The sequence below is a fragment of the Bos javanicus genome, chromosome 8 (genome assembly GCF_032452875.1).
Source record: "Bos javanicus breed banteng chromosome 8, ARS-OSU_banteng_1.0, whole genome shotgun sequence".
NCBI lineage: Eukaryota > Metazoa > Chordata > Mammalia > Artiodactyla > Bovidae > Bos > Bos javanicus.
In genome coordinates, this window is record NC_083875.1 from 89,562,717 (window position 1) to 89,574,586 (window position 11,870).

Sequence of the window (11,870 nt, forward strand, 5' to 3'; positions counted from 1 at the left end):
CTGACTCGTTATACATCTGCAGGGTTTCTTTAGAAAAAAGAAAGTGTTGTTTCAGGCTTTCTCTCTGACACCACAGAACAGGACTGAGTCCCAGAGTCAGCACTGCAGGAACGCAGTGGTCCTGAGTTTCACCACTCCCCGCCCTCCACCCCAACCTCCCCATTCCATCATTGCTTCTGGGATGCCTAATTTCTCTCTTTTCATTTCTGCATCTTCCCAGGTGGCGCTAGTAGTAAAGAACCCGTATGCCAATTCAGGAGACTTAAGAGACATGGGTCTGATCCCTGGGTTGGGAAGATCCCCTAGAGAAGGGCATAAAAAGAGAAAAGTACAGACAATACTTTTAATCTTGTAGGACTTCGGTGTAAAAATTAATGAATTACTCCAAAGAAAATATTTCTCATGGTTCCTGTCTTCTAGAAGCATTGTGTAAATGCGGGTGCAGCCTCCCAACCAAATTGCCAGTAGCTGTTTGCCAGTAGCTGTCAGCTTGTGTAGATGCGCTGTTAAGGATCCAATCCCCACACACTCGTCCTCATCTTTTGTCGAATTGATCCATCCCACGTGTCTCTCTCTCCTGCCTCTCTACCCTAGGGATCCCAGCCCAATCTTTCTGCAACATTTCAATTGATTAAAATCCATCGTTCGTCTACATGATGATACATTTTAAAAAACTGAAATGAAAACTTCCAGTTATAAAATAAATAAGTCGTGGGAATGCAATGTTCATCATAGTGATTATAGTTAACAAAACTATATTGTATATTTCAAAGCTGCTAAGACAGTAGATCTTCAAAGATCTCATCCAAGAAAAAAGAATTGTGACTGTATGTGGTGACGGATGTTAACAAGACTTATTGTGATGATTATTTCGCAAGGTAGACATATGTCAAATCACTACATTGTACACCTGAACCTAATGTGCTATATGTCAATCATATCTCAAAACTTAAAAAAAACTCAAGTTATTTAAATTGATTTCATTTGCGAATTTGACAATTTTTGAAGCCTCGTTGGAAAAACTTAGAGGCATGTCAGACTATGCAGATACAATTGTGAGTGCAACTTGAAGAACAATGTTACTCTGGACAAAACATAGACTAACTATATCAGAGCAATTACTAATGCACAACCACACTGTCATCTGAGGAATAGAAACATGAGGAGCCCATCCCCGGGACATGAAGAACCTCTCGTTGGCCTTTGGATTGAGTTTGGAAGACAGTGTTTTAAGGACCAGTCTCCAGTGCAGTGGCACTGTTTTGATAAACTCACATGGCAAGCTAGTATTCCAGGCCACCAAGAAGATTGTCACTTGGAAGAGATAGTATTGCTAGGACAAAATTTGTTCTACTTGGCAGTATCCTGCATGTTTGCCCAAGTAATCGTCAATTATTAGAGGTATAAAACAAGTTTCAAGTGTGTCTCTGTTCTTGGCCTGGGACACAGAGGAGGGTCAGTTCATGCTGGCACACTGAGTGTGTGCCACTGAGTGTGGAGACCTCCAACTGCATGGGAGTAGGGAGGCATGCTTTTGTTCTTTATGCGCTCACAAATGTGGGCCTGAGGCAGGAGGTAGATGGGTTCCCCCATCTACTAGGGTAAAGCAATTGCAGATTCATTTCCTGTGGACCGAAACTCCAAAATATCCATAGCAGGACAATTGAGAGAGGAGGCTGGGCCCTGCCTCAAAAGAAGATAAGAGACCCCATGTTCTCCTTCTTGAAGTCAGGAGACCTCCAGACCACACACGTGCACAAAGGCTCCATGGAGATCAAAGGGGAGTGATGCTAAGTGATGCTAACTACCCATAAGCCTTTGCAGTAGAATTCATCTAGACTAAGAAATCCTGAGGAGGATCTCTTGGGAGATCACACACTTGGGAGGATCCTGAGGTATACTAAGTATGGACTCTGAACCAGGCAGATCAAAATGATTGGTCAAAAGAAAGCCAGAAGAAATGTCCCATGAAAGTAATTCAAACTATCACAAGTTGCAACTCAGCAGTTCCCTTCCTGAGTTTGCTTGTGTATCTATCCACATGTACTGTACTTGTTTTTCCTCCTAATAAATTCTTGTTTCACTACTTTCCATCTTTGTGGCAGTTCTTTTTCTGCAAAACCAAAAGGCCAAGGCCTTGTCACTGACCACTGGTCTAGTGACTAGGATTCCGTGCTCTCACTGCCGTGACCTGGCCTCAATCTGGCCAGGGAACTGAAGGCCTGCTTCAAACCACGGCAGGCTGAAGCCACCCGAGATCAGGCCCTAGAAAGGGGCTCAAAGACAAGCTGAGCATCCATATGGGAAAGCACAGAACTCAGCACAGGTTCGAGGGTGTCACAGCAGGTTTTTGTGAACCTTCATTCTGAGCTCTTCATTTAGCTGGCTGGTTTCCTGACTCAGCCATACTCTCCTTGGTTCAGTATTTTTGAGAGAGCATCTGATTGGCCATAGGGCATTGGGTCGCCTGTGGATTGGTTCCCTCTGGTCTAGTCATCTGTTGCCGGGTGGAGTGGTAGTGTGGGGAATGAGGAACGAACATCTTGCTGGTATCGCTCTGTCCTCCCAGAACTGCTCACTGCAAATACCTCAGCTGTTCTGGCTGCCCTTGAAATGAGGTCATGCTCCTTCACCTGCTTTGCAAGGTCTTTCTAGACCTGTTCATTCCCCACTCACTGGCTTCATCACACACATTCTCCCTCCAGAGTTGGCCGCAAAATGTGTGAGCCCAGATCACAGTGAAAATATGGGATCCCTTGTTAAAGAAGCAGGGGAAAATATGCCTTAAAGATATTTTGAAACCCTTTATTTTCCTCGTGCATGTTCCTTCTTCACTTCTAGTGGTGTTTTTTTCTTTTATATTTAATGATCTAAAGAAAAAGAATTAAGTTATCATGAAGTCTATTGTTCATCTTTGTACTGTGCAATGCCAATTTTAAGTGCAAACAGTAGAGCATTTGACTTGCATGCAGTCACTGAAATGACACAGTTCATGTTTCCTGGCTGGTCCTGAGAGGCTTCTTCAAGGTGGCTGGCAGAATCAGGCTCGGAGACTTGCTCAAGAAGGGAAGGAGGGGGACAGGACCCCAGGCACAAAACTGGCTCAGGGAGTGCTCCTAGCTGAGGGCTGTTCACAAATACCTGGGGACCCTGACTGTGACCTGGGGTATCCTGGCATTGGCTCGACCATAGTGCTGCTGGGCTCCCCCTTGCCAGTGTCAGAACAGATGTGCTGTGCTCCAGGTTAGGGAAGCAGAGCCTCCCACATTCTCATGGGACCATTCTGGGTGGGCTGACATCCCATTGCCTGGGTCAGGAATGGGCCAGAGCCTCGCCCCCAGCTAAGAGGTGATATTCCACTGGCTATCTCCAGGTGTGCAGTGTGGAGCTGGGGAAGGTGGATGGGTCCAGGTCATCCCACCTTAGATGCTTCAGGCATGCCCGCCTGAGCCTGGGCCTCTGATGAGGGAGGAGGACAGCAGAGGTCACAGCATGGGGACAGGGAAACATGAGCCAGACCCGGGCAAAGGGAAGTCAGAAGCAAGCAGCTGATAACTCATCCTGGGAGAAGGATGAGAGAATGAAGTGGGACCACATGAGCCAACCTCCTGGGACATGCTCCACCATTCCACCATCTCTGCTTACAAAATGCAAATCAAAGATAAAATCACAGTATTAAGAATTTTGAGATGGTGATGGTGGACCACAGATTTGGTCTCTATCAGAAGGTGGGCCCCGCCTCCCTCCTTAAAAAAATTTTTTATCGAAATATTAAGAACATATAGCTTATATCTTTAAAAAATTAATTTTTTTTATTTGGCTGTGCTGTCTTAGCTGCTGCGCAAAGGATATTCACTCTTCATTACAGCAAAATCTTTTAATTGCAACATATGGGATCCAGTTCTCTGACCAGGGATTGAACCCGGACCTCCTGCATTGAAATCATGGAGTCTTAGCTGCTGGGCCACAAAGGAAGTCTCCCCCGCTCCTTGTTGCTCCTTCTGTGGACAGGCCTCACCTCAGCTCCCAGCGGTCATACATGCCTACCCTCTACTTGGGGGAAACCTCCTGCAGCCCCTTTGCCACCTTCTGGTTCTTGCTAAAATGTCACTTTGTGCGGGAGTCTCTCCCTGCCCCACCCAGGCTAAAGCAGGGGCTCCTCAGACCCCTAGATCCCTGAGACATGGATGATGTAATTGCTCCTTTCCTGAGTGGTGTACAGGGTCTGTTTCTGGCTTCCTGATCACTGTGTGCCAGTAAGTCACAGGCACACATGAACACCCAATAGATACTTGCTGAATGAATAATGAGTGAATGAATGAAGGAGCTATCAGAGGATGAAATATGCCCTTTATGTCTGCATTTCTTTTTTATTTTTTAAAAAAGTATTTATTTGACTGCAATGGGTCTCAGTTGCTTGTTATGGACTTAGTAGTTATGGGCATTAATTGTAGTTATGCAGTAGTTTTGCAGCTTAATTGCCCCGTGGCATGTGGGATCTTACTTCCTGAACCAGGGATCGAACCCATGTCCCCTGCATTGGAAGGCAGAGTCTTAACCACTGGACTATCAGGGAAATCCCCTGCCTCTATGGCTGGAATGGTCTGGAAGTAGATATAGGAAAGTGAATCTGAAGAAATGGCTCACTGTCCTTGACATTCCAGGAATGTGGGGTCCATGACCCTCTGATTGACCCATAACCCATGGAAACAAATTATCAAAACGTTTTCTTTTCTGCTTGGGGTGATGAACTCCTCTATGCTATTAGTGAATAAGAATATTGTATCTTTATCTTTGGGAAACCACTGATATCTAAACACTTTAAATTATTAGGAAACATCAAGAGCTTGGGCAAAGTGCATTTATGTCGAAATGGTAACAGAAAGTCCAAGAAGTTGGATTCTGTGGTGGTGTTTTTGATGTTCTGTACATCGCTTAAATCTTTACTTATTAACTTTTCATTATGGAAAATTTCAAACCACAAAAACGCAGAAAGAACCATATAATGACCCCCTTGCCTTCTCATGGCACATTCCTGCTTATCGGCATTTTGCCAGTCTTGTTTCCTGTATCCCTCAGGTTTTTATTTTTTCCTGGAGCATTTTAAAGTAAATCTCAGAAATATCTGTAAGACCACTGCTCTCTGCCCCTGCACCTGGAATATTGAGTGCCATTCTAGTGATGGCACTTTGGGGATGTCACAGAAGCACAGATGAAGCAATAAGGAGGAGGGGAGGCTGGGTTGCTAGCAGTAGCATTGAAAAGCCTCTGTTCAGTCTGAAACAGACAGGCAGGAGGGAAGGGACCTTGCTCCAGGAAACATGAGTGGCATGAAAAGGAACACCACCAGCTGCTGCCACGCTTAGGACTGGAAAAACTGCTTAAAACCGGGGGTGAGAGAGGACTGTGTAGCTGACAGAGAGAACTGCAACTTGCATGCCCTCCAGTGTGGAGTTCCCTGGCTCAACAACTCCTCTTCCTGTAGGAAAACAGCACAGCTATCCACATGGTGAGAAGAACATGATGGGTGACCTGGGCAGTGAGGGGAGCCACGTGGCCCATGGCAGAGGCTCTGGAAACAGACATATCCAGGAAGATAGCTCAGGGTCCTGGGTCTAGGGTTTCCAGATAAAATACAGGACACCAAGGTAAACTTGAATCTCAGATAAACAACAAATGATTTGGGGGTGTAATTATGACTCAAATATTACATGGGATATACTTATGCTGAAAAATAAAAAATGACTTATACAAGGTTCAGATTTAAGTGGGTGTCCTAAATATTTTTCTTTTTCTCCTGAATATGGTCCCGCTACTTTGCTGTTGTTTAGTTGCTAAGTCATGTCTGGCTCTTTGGGACCCCATGAACTGTAGCCCACCAGGCTCCTCTATCCATGGTATTTCCCAGGCAAGAATACTGGAAATGGGTAGCCATTTCCTTCTCCAGGAGATCTTCCCCACCCAGAGATCAAACTGGCATCTCCTGCATTGGCAGGAGGACTCTTTACCACTGAGCCACCTGGGCCACTTCACACCTAACTCCTTTTTCTGTTCTTCTATAAAGGCTCCTTGTTTTAGTGGGCATATAGTGAAAAAAAAATTTTTTTTAAGTTTATTTTTGGAGCAGGTTTAGGTTTACAGCAAAAAACTGAAAGAAAAGTACAGAGATTTCCCATATGCCCCTTGCCCTCACATACACATAACCTCTCCTATTATCAATATGGCCCCTCACAGTTGTGCATTTGTAACAACTGAGGTCATATAGTTTTTTTTTTTTTTAATATTTGTTAAACACTCTGATAAAATACACATAACATAAAATTTACCCTTTTAATCATTTTTTAGTGTATTTTTCGGTAATGCTGCTGCTGCTGCTAAGTCGCTTCAGTCGTGTCTGACTCTGTGCGACCCCAGAGATGGCAGCCCACCAGGCTCCCCCATCCCTGGGATTCTCCAGGCAAGAACACTGGAGTGGGTTGCCATTTCCTTCTCCAATGCATGCAAGTGAAAAGTGAAAGTGAAGTCGCTCAGTCGTGTCCGACCCTCAGCGACCCCATGGACCCTCAGCGACCCCATGGACTGCAGCCTTCCAGGCTTCTCCATCCATGGGATTTTCCAGGCAAGAGTACTGGAGTGGGGTGCCATCGCCTTCTCCCTCGGTAATGTTAATTACATTCAAATTTTTGGACACTCACCCTCCAGAGTTTCTTTCATCTTATAAGGCCAAAACTTAGTACCCATTAAACAAAGTGTCCCATTTCTCCCTCCCCTGGCCCCTGACAACCTCCAATCTCTTTTCTGTTTCTATGAATCTAACTACTCTAGCGACTTCACATGAGCAAAATCACACAGTGCTTATCCTCTTGTGACTGGTTTATTTCACTTAGCAGAATGTCCTCAAGATTCATGCTGTTTTAGTACATGGGGGAAGGGAGAATTAGGGAGTTTGCGATGGATATGTACACACTGCTATATTTTAATTGGATAACTAACAAGGACCTACTATATAGCACATGGAACTCCGCTCGCTGTTGTGTGGCAGCCTGGATGGGAAAGTTGTTCACTACTCATTTCTCCACTCTCTCCAGGAAGACTGAATAGCATCATCATGTACAACCCAGGCATGGCCCCGTGACTTGCCCTGGCCAGTGAAATGTAAGCAGAGTTACGGTGTCACTTCTGGAGAGAAATTTGAAATGTGATCATTGCCAGCAGTGTTCTGTCTGCACAGGACCGTGGACACAAGAGGCTGCTCTGCTAGCTACGTCCCCAAGAAAAGACAACAGGGAGCAAAGAACAGCTGACTCAGGGTTGATGTGGAGATAAAGTAATAAATGTGCCACAAGATGCTGGGTCTTCTGTTACCACAGTGTAGTCCAATCTATCCTGTCAGTACTGTACCAATCATGCAGATCTACATAGTAACAGAGGCAAAATCTCCGAGTCTTCTGGAACTAACAATTTCATTTATTTTTCTTGGTCTTGACCTGACTTTCTGATGGAACTGGCCTGATATGCCTAAATACACAAACTCCTTTTATTAAGGTGTAACTATCGCTCAGATGTCTAATTCAAGACATTATAGTGTTTTGAATTTTATATGTTCTATGCTCCAGTCAATTAACATTACTGTTATAGGAGGTGTGAATACTTAGCATCAAATAATGGTTACTCTTAACTCTCATTTGGAAAATCTAAGTTTGAAAAGCTATTTCCTCTTCACCACACCTCTAAGTAAGTAATTCAATAGGGAAATACAGGGAAAAGCTAACCTATAATCACAAGTAAATAGTACAGAATGGTGGCTGGTAGACTCAGGGTAAGGAAATAGTCACATATAGTATTGTAAATTATTATACATTATTCACGTGTTATTATTCATTTATAGTAGTATACATTATATAACATTAAAGATTATTATCAGTCAGTCCTCCAATATTCTCTATCCTTGAAAGGGAGGTATTAGGCCAAGCTAGAGGTAGTCATATTCCTTCTAAGTCCATGCTAACTCTTTAAACCTAGTATGCTTTGATGGTTTGATAAAAACTGCAAAGAAAGCCAAATGGAAGCAATAAAACTTGCAGTTTTGAAAGGTTCACACAATAATAATCCAACTTTTAAAACAAAAATTTAAAAAGTGACTCAGTAGTAGATCATAGTAGATTAATATTGGGCACCAGCTTTCACTAGCTGCTGATAGGATTATTTTACTGTATACATTTGTGAGTATCATTTCAGATTTACATCAGCACTCTCTCTGGATGGGACCCAGTACCATCACCCTGTGGTGGTGGTGGTTTAGTTACTCAGTCCTGTCAACTCTTGCGATCCCATGTACTGTAGCCCACCAGGCTCCTCTGTCCATGGGATTTCCCAGGCAAGAATACTGGAGTGGGTTGCCATTTCCTTCTCCAGAGGATCTTCCTGACCCAGGGGTTAAGGCTGGATCTTCTGCATTGCAGGCAGATTCTTTACCAACTGAGCCACCAAGGAAGCATCTTTGATTAGCAGTTCATGTTGAAAAGTGCCCTAAGAGAAGATCTTCTACTTCAAAATGTAATGTCATAGGCATACAACTCCTCAGAGAAAATTCAAATATAGTGCACCCACATTTTAAAAGCTGAGAAATATTATCTCACTTTGACTATAATTGAAGACCCTTTATTTTGCTAGATATGTCTCTCTTCATCTCATCCCATCCTGCCCTAAGCATCTTTGCTGTTGGTGAGGTGCAGAGCAGTTGACTTCAGGTAACATCTTGTATGAGAAGTACAGGATCTGAAGGAAGGCTTAAGCTGTAATATCACTAGGTGAATCAGAATGGAAATGGTTTTACACAAAATACTGTCTTAGTTTTCATTTTTTTAAATAAAGAAGTATTTCCAAATATTTTTCTTAAAACAAATTTTTTTTGTATACCATAAAATCCACCCATTCAAAAATTAATTAATTTTTAGTAAACTGTCTTTATGATTTAGTAATTTTTAGTAAATTTACAGGATTTTATAAGCATCACTACAATGTAGTTCTAAAATGTTTCTAGCACCTTAAAAAACTTCAAACTTCCTTGTGAGATTTCCCTGGTGATCCAGTGGCTAAGACTCTGAGCTCCCAAAGTAGGGGGTCCAGATTCGATCCCTGGTCAGGGAACTGGATCCCACATGTTACAACTAACATTTTGCATGCTGCGACTAAAGATCTTGCATGCCAGAATGAAGGTTGGAGATTCCACGTGCCACAACTAAGAACCATCACAGTCCAACAAATAGATAAATGTTTTAAAAAATCATTAAAAAATAAATAAAAATATTCCTTGTGCCCATTGGAGTTAATCCCCGGTCCTTGCTGCTTTCCCCACAGGCATCAACTGATCTGCTTTCTTTCTCAATAGATTTGCTTTGTCTGAACATTTCATATAAATAGGACCATGCCACCAGAGAAGACCCAAAATAGAATCATACTGGTGGTCTACTGTGTCTGGCTTCTTTCTCACAGCACGACAATTTTGGGTTCATCTATGTTGTAGTGTGTATCAATAGTTTGTTCCTTCAGAGTAGTCTTGCATTCACCAGGTGATGGACATCTCCGTTGTTTCCGCTCCCTGGCTATGATGGGTAATGATGTTATGGACATTTGTGTACAAGTCTTTTGTGGACGTATATTTTCCTTTCTCTTGGGTAGATTCTAAGGAGTAGATTTGCTGGGTGGATGAATAAGTCTATGTCTAAACTTTTAAGAATCTGCCAAACTGCTTTCCAAAGTGGTGGCACTGTTTTGCATTCCCACTAGATTAGATTTTTATAAAAAGTGCGCTTCATGCCCTCATAGCAAATGGTGACACCCTGCCCTGAGGATAGATGAATCTTTGAGGCCGCCAGCAGGAGTGGCCCAAAGATCAGCCAAACTGTAGGTCACATGACTGGCAGAACCACTTAGTATGAATTTCTATAAAATAAGCCATCCGTCTTGGCAGTCTCTCACCATGCATCCTGACAACCATAAGAACCTTCACCCAATGCATCAATTCACTTAGACTTGTAGAAATATACTTTACAGCCAGTTCCTCCTGGCAAGACCACTAAGACACAAAACTGCCAAAATCAGAGGCTTAAGGGAGAACACTTTTTTTTCCTGGTTGGGTATCGGATCATAGTACTTGATCTACAAACCTCCGGTCTAAAGTTATGTATGCACGTCATCTGCATGGTCCATCTGCTGTATAAGACATGTTGGGAGAAATGGCAGCCCTCATCCATTGTTTCCCCAGCAGTAATGAGTTTCCATTATTTCTTGGAATCAATTGGTTATTCAAAATTTATAAAACATTCACACCATAAATTCACTTCCCAGACCACAATTCTCCCTGTACAAATACAGTGTATTTTGACTAGATTAACATTCAGTATTTACATTATTTTGAACATGCGAATATTACTGAGAACTGAGCCATGTATTACATGGCAATTATTTTTCCTTTTCTGCACCAATTTCTTACATTCCTTGGAGTTGAAAGGTTGCCTTTTTAATTTGTTTCAGATTCTTTGTACTTATCATGAGTAGTATCCCAAGTTCCATCAGGAGTCTGAACTGCCTCTCTCTGTGTCCAGTTTTGCATTCCTGAAACATGCTTTCCTGTCACCCTCTGCCTGCTCTTGCAAGGCCATCTTGGAAGTCCCCTCATTATCACCCCTGAATTTCCCTTCCCCTCTGTCTGGGATTGGGTCCCATTTCTTGCATCCTATGGCTTCCTCTTTTAAATATTTGCCCTGATGGGTAAGGGGAAGTACATCTCATAGTAGCTGCCTGAGGAAAAATGCAGAATTTTTTTTGAGATTTTTTTTTTTTTTATGCATAGTGAAAACTTTTATATTTGGAATTAGCCAGCTAGACTCAGTTTAGATGATCCCAGTTTTGTTGGTAATGTCCGAAGCATCATAGTCAGGAGCCAGTCGTACATATACCTTCTTCTCTCCATCAGGCCTGATCAGAGTATTGACCTGACATGTCAATGGGATAGAGGTTCTTCACAGCCTGTTTAATTTGGTGCTTGTTGGCCTTGACATCCACAATGAATACCAGCGTGTTATTATCTTCTGTTTTCTTCATGGCTGACTCGGTGGTGAGGGGGAGTTTGATGATGGCATAGTGGTCAAGTCTGTTTCTCCTAGGGGTGCTCTTCCGAGGATATTTGGGCTGCCTCCTGAGCCACAGTGTTTAGGGCTGCCGGGAAGTGGGTGACGTCCAGATTTTTTGTGTGTATGTGGGTGTGGGCGCCTTTCAACACTACTTTCTTGGCCTTCAAAGCCTTTGCTTTGGCTTTGGCTTTAGGAGGGGCAGGGGCTTCCTTCTTTGCCTTCAGTGCCATCTTCATGAAAAGGCTTTTTTGAGACTTGGAATATCTAAAACTGTCTTTGTTCTACCTTCACCTTTGTTGATTATTTGGCTGGGTATAAAACTCTAATCAGAAATAATTACCCCCTCATTATTTTGAGGGCATGGCTCTAGGGACGTCTGCTTTCCAGTGTTTCTGATCCTGATTCTTTATATGTGACCTGCTTTTCTTTTTCTTTCTCTCTCTGTGTGTCTCCCACTGAGGCTTTTCAACATAGAAAGATCTCATTGTGCCCCAATCTTGGTCAATCTCAGTATTCATGTGCTTCAGTTCAAGGAAATTTTGCTATTATTTTATTATTTCCTCTTCTCATTTTCCATCCCTTCCTTATCTCCTTTCCTTTCTCCCTCCCCTCCCACCTCTATCTTTATTTTTTCTTCCTGCAATTCCTACAATTTGCTTGATGAATTTTCTGATATGGTGTTCTAATTTCATCTTTTCTTCTTTCCATCTTTTTGTAATTTTGTTCAGCTTTCTA

General features: G+C 42.8%; 1 pseudogene; it reads right to left on the reverse strand.

The window, feature by feature from the left end:
- Window positions 1-10,254: 10,254 nt before the first annotated feature.
- On the reverse strand, window positions 10,255-11,435 carry LOC133253444 (large ribosomal subunit protein uL23-like; annotated as a pseudogene).
- Window positions 11,436-11,870: the final 435 nt, after the last annotated feature.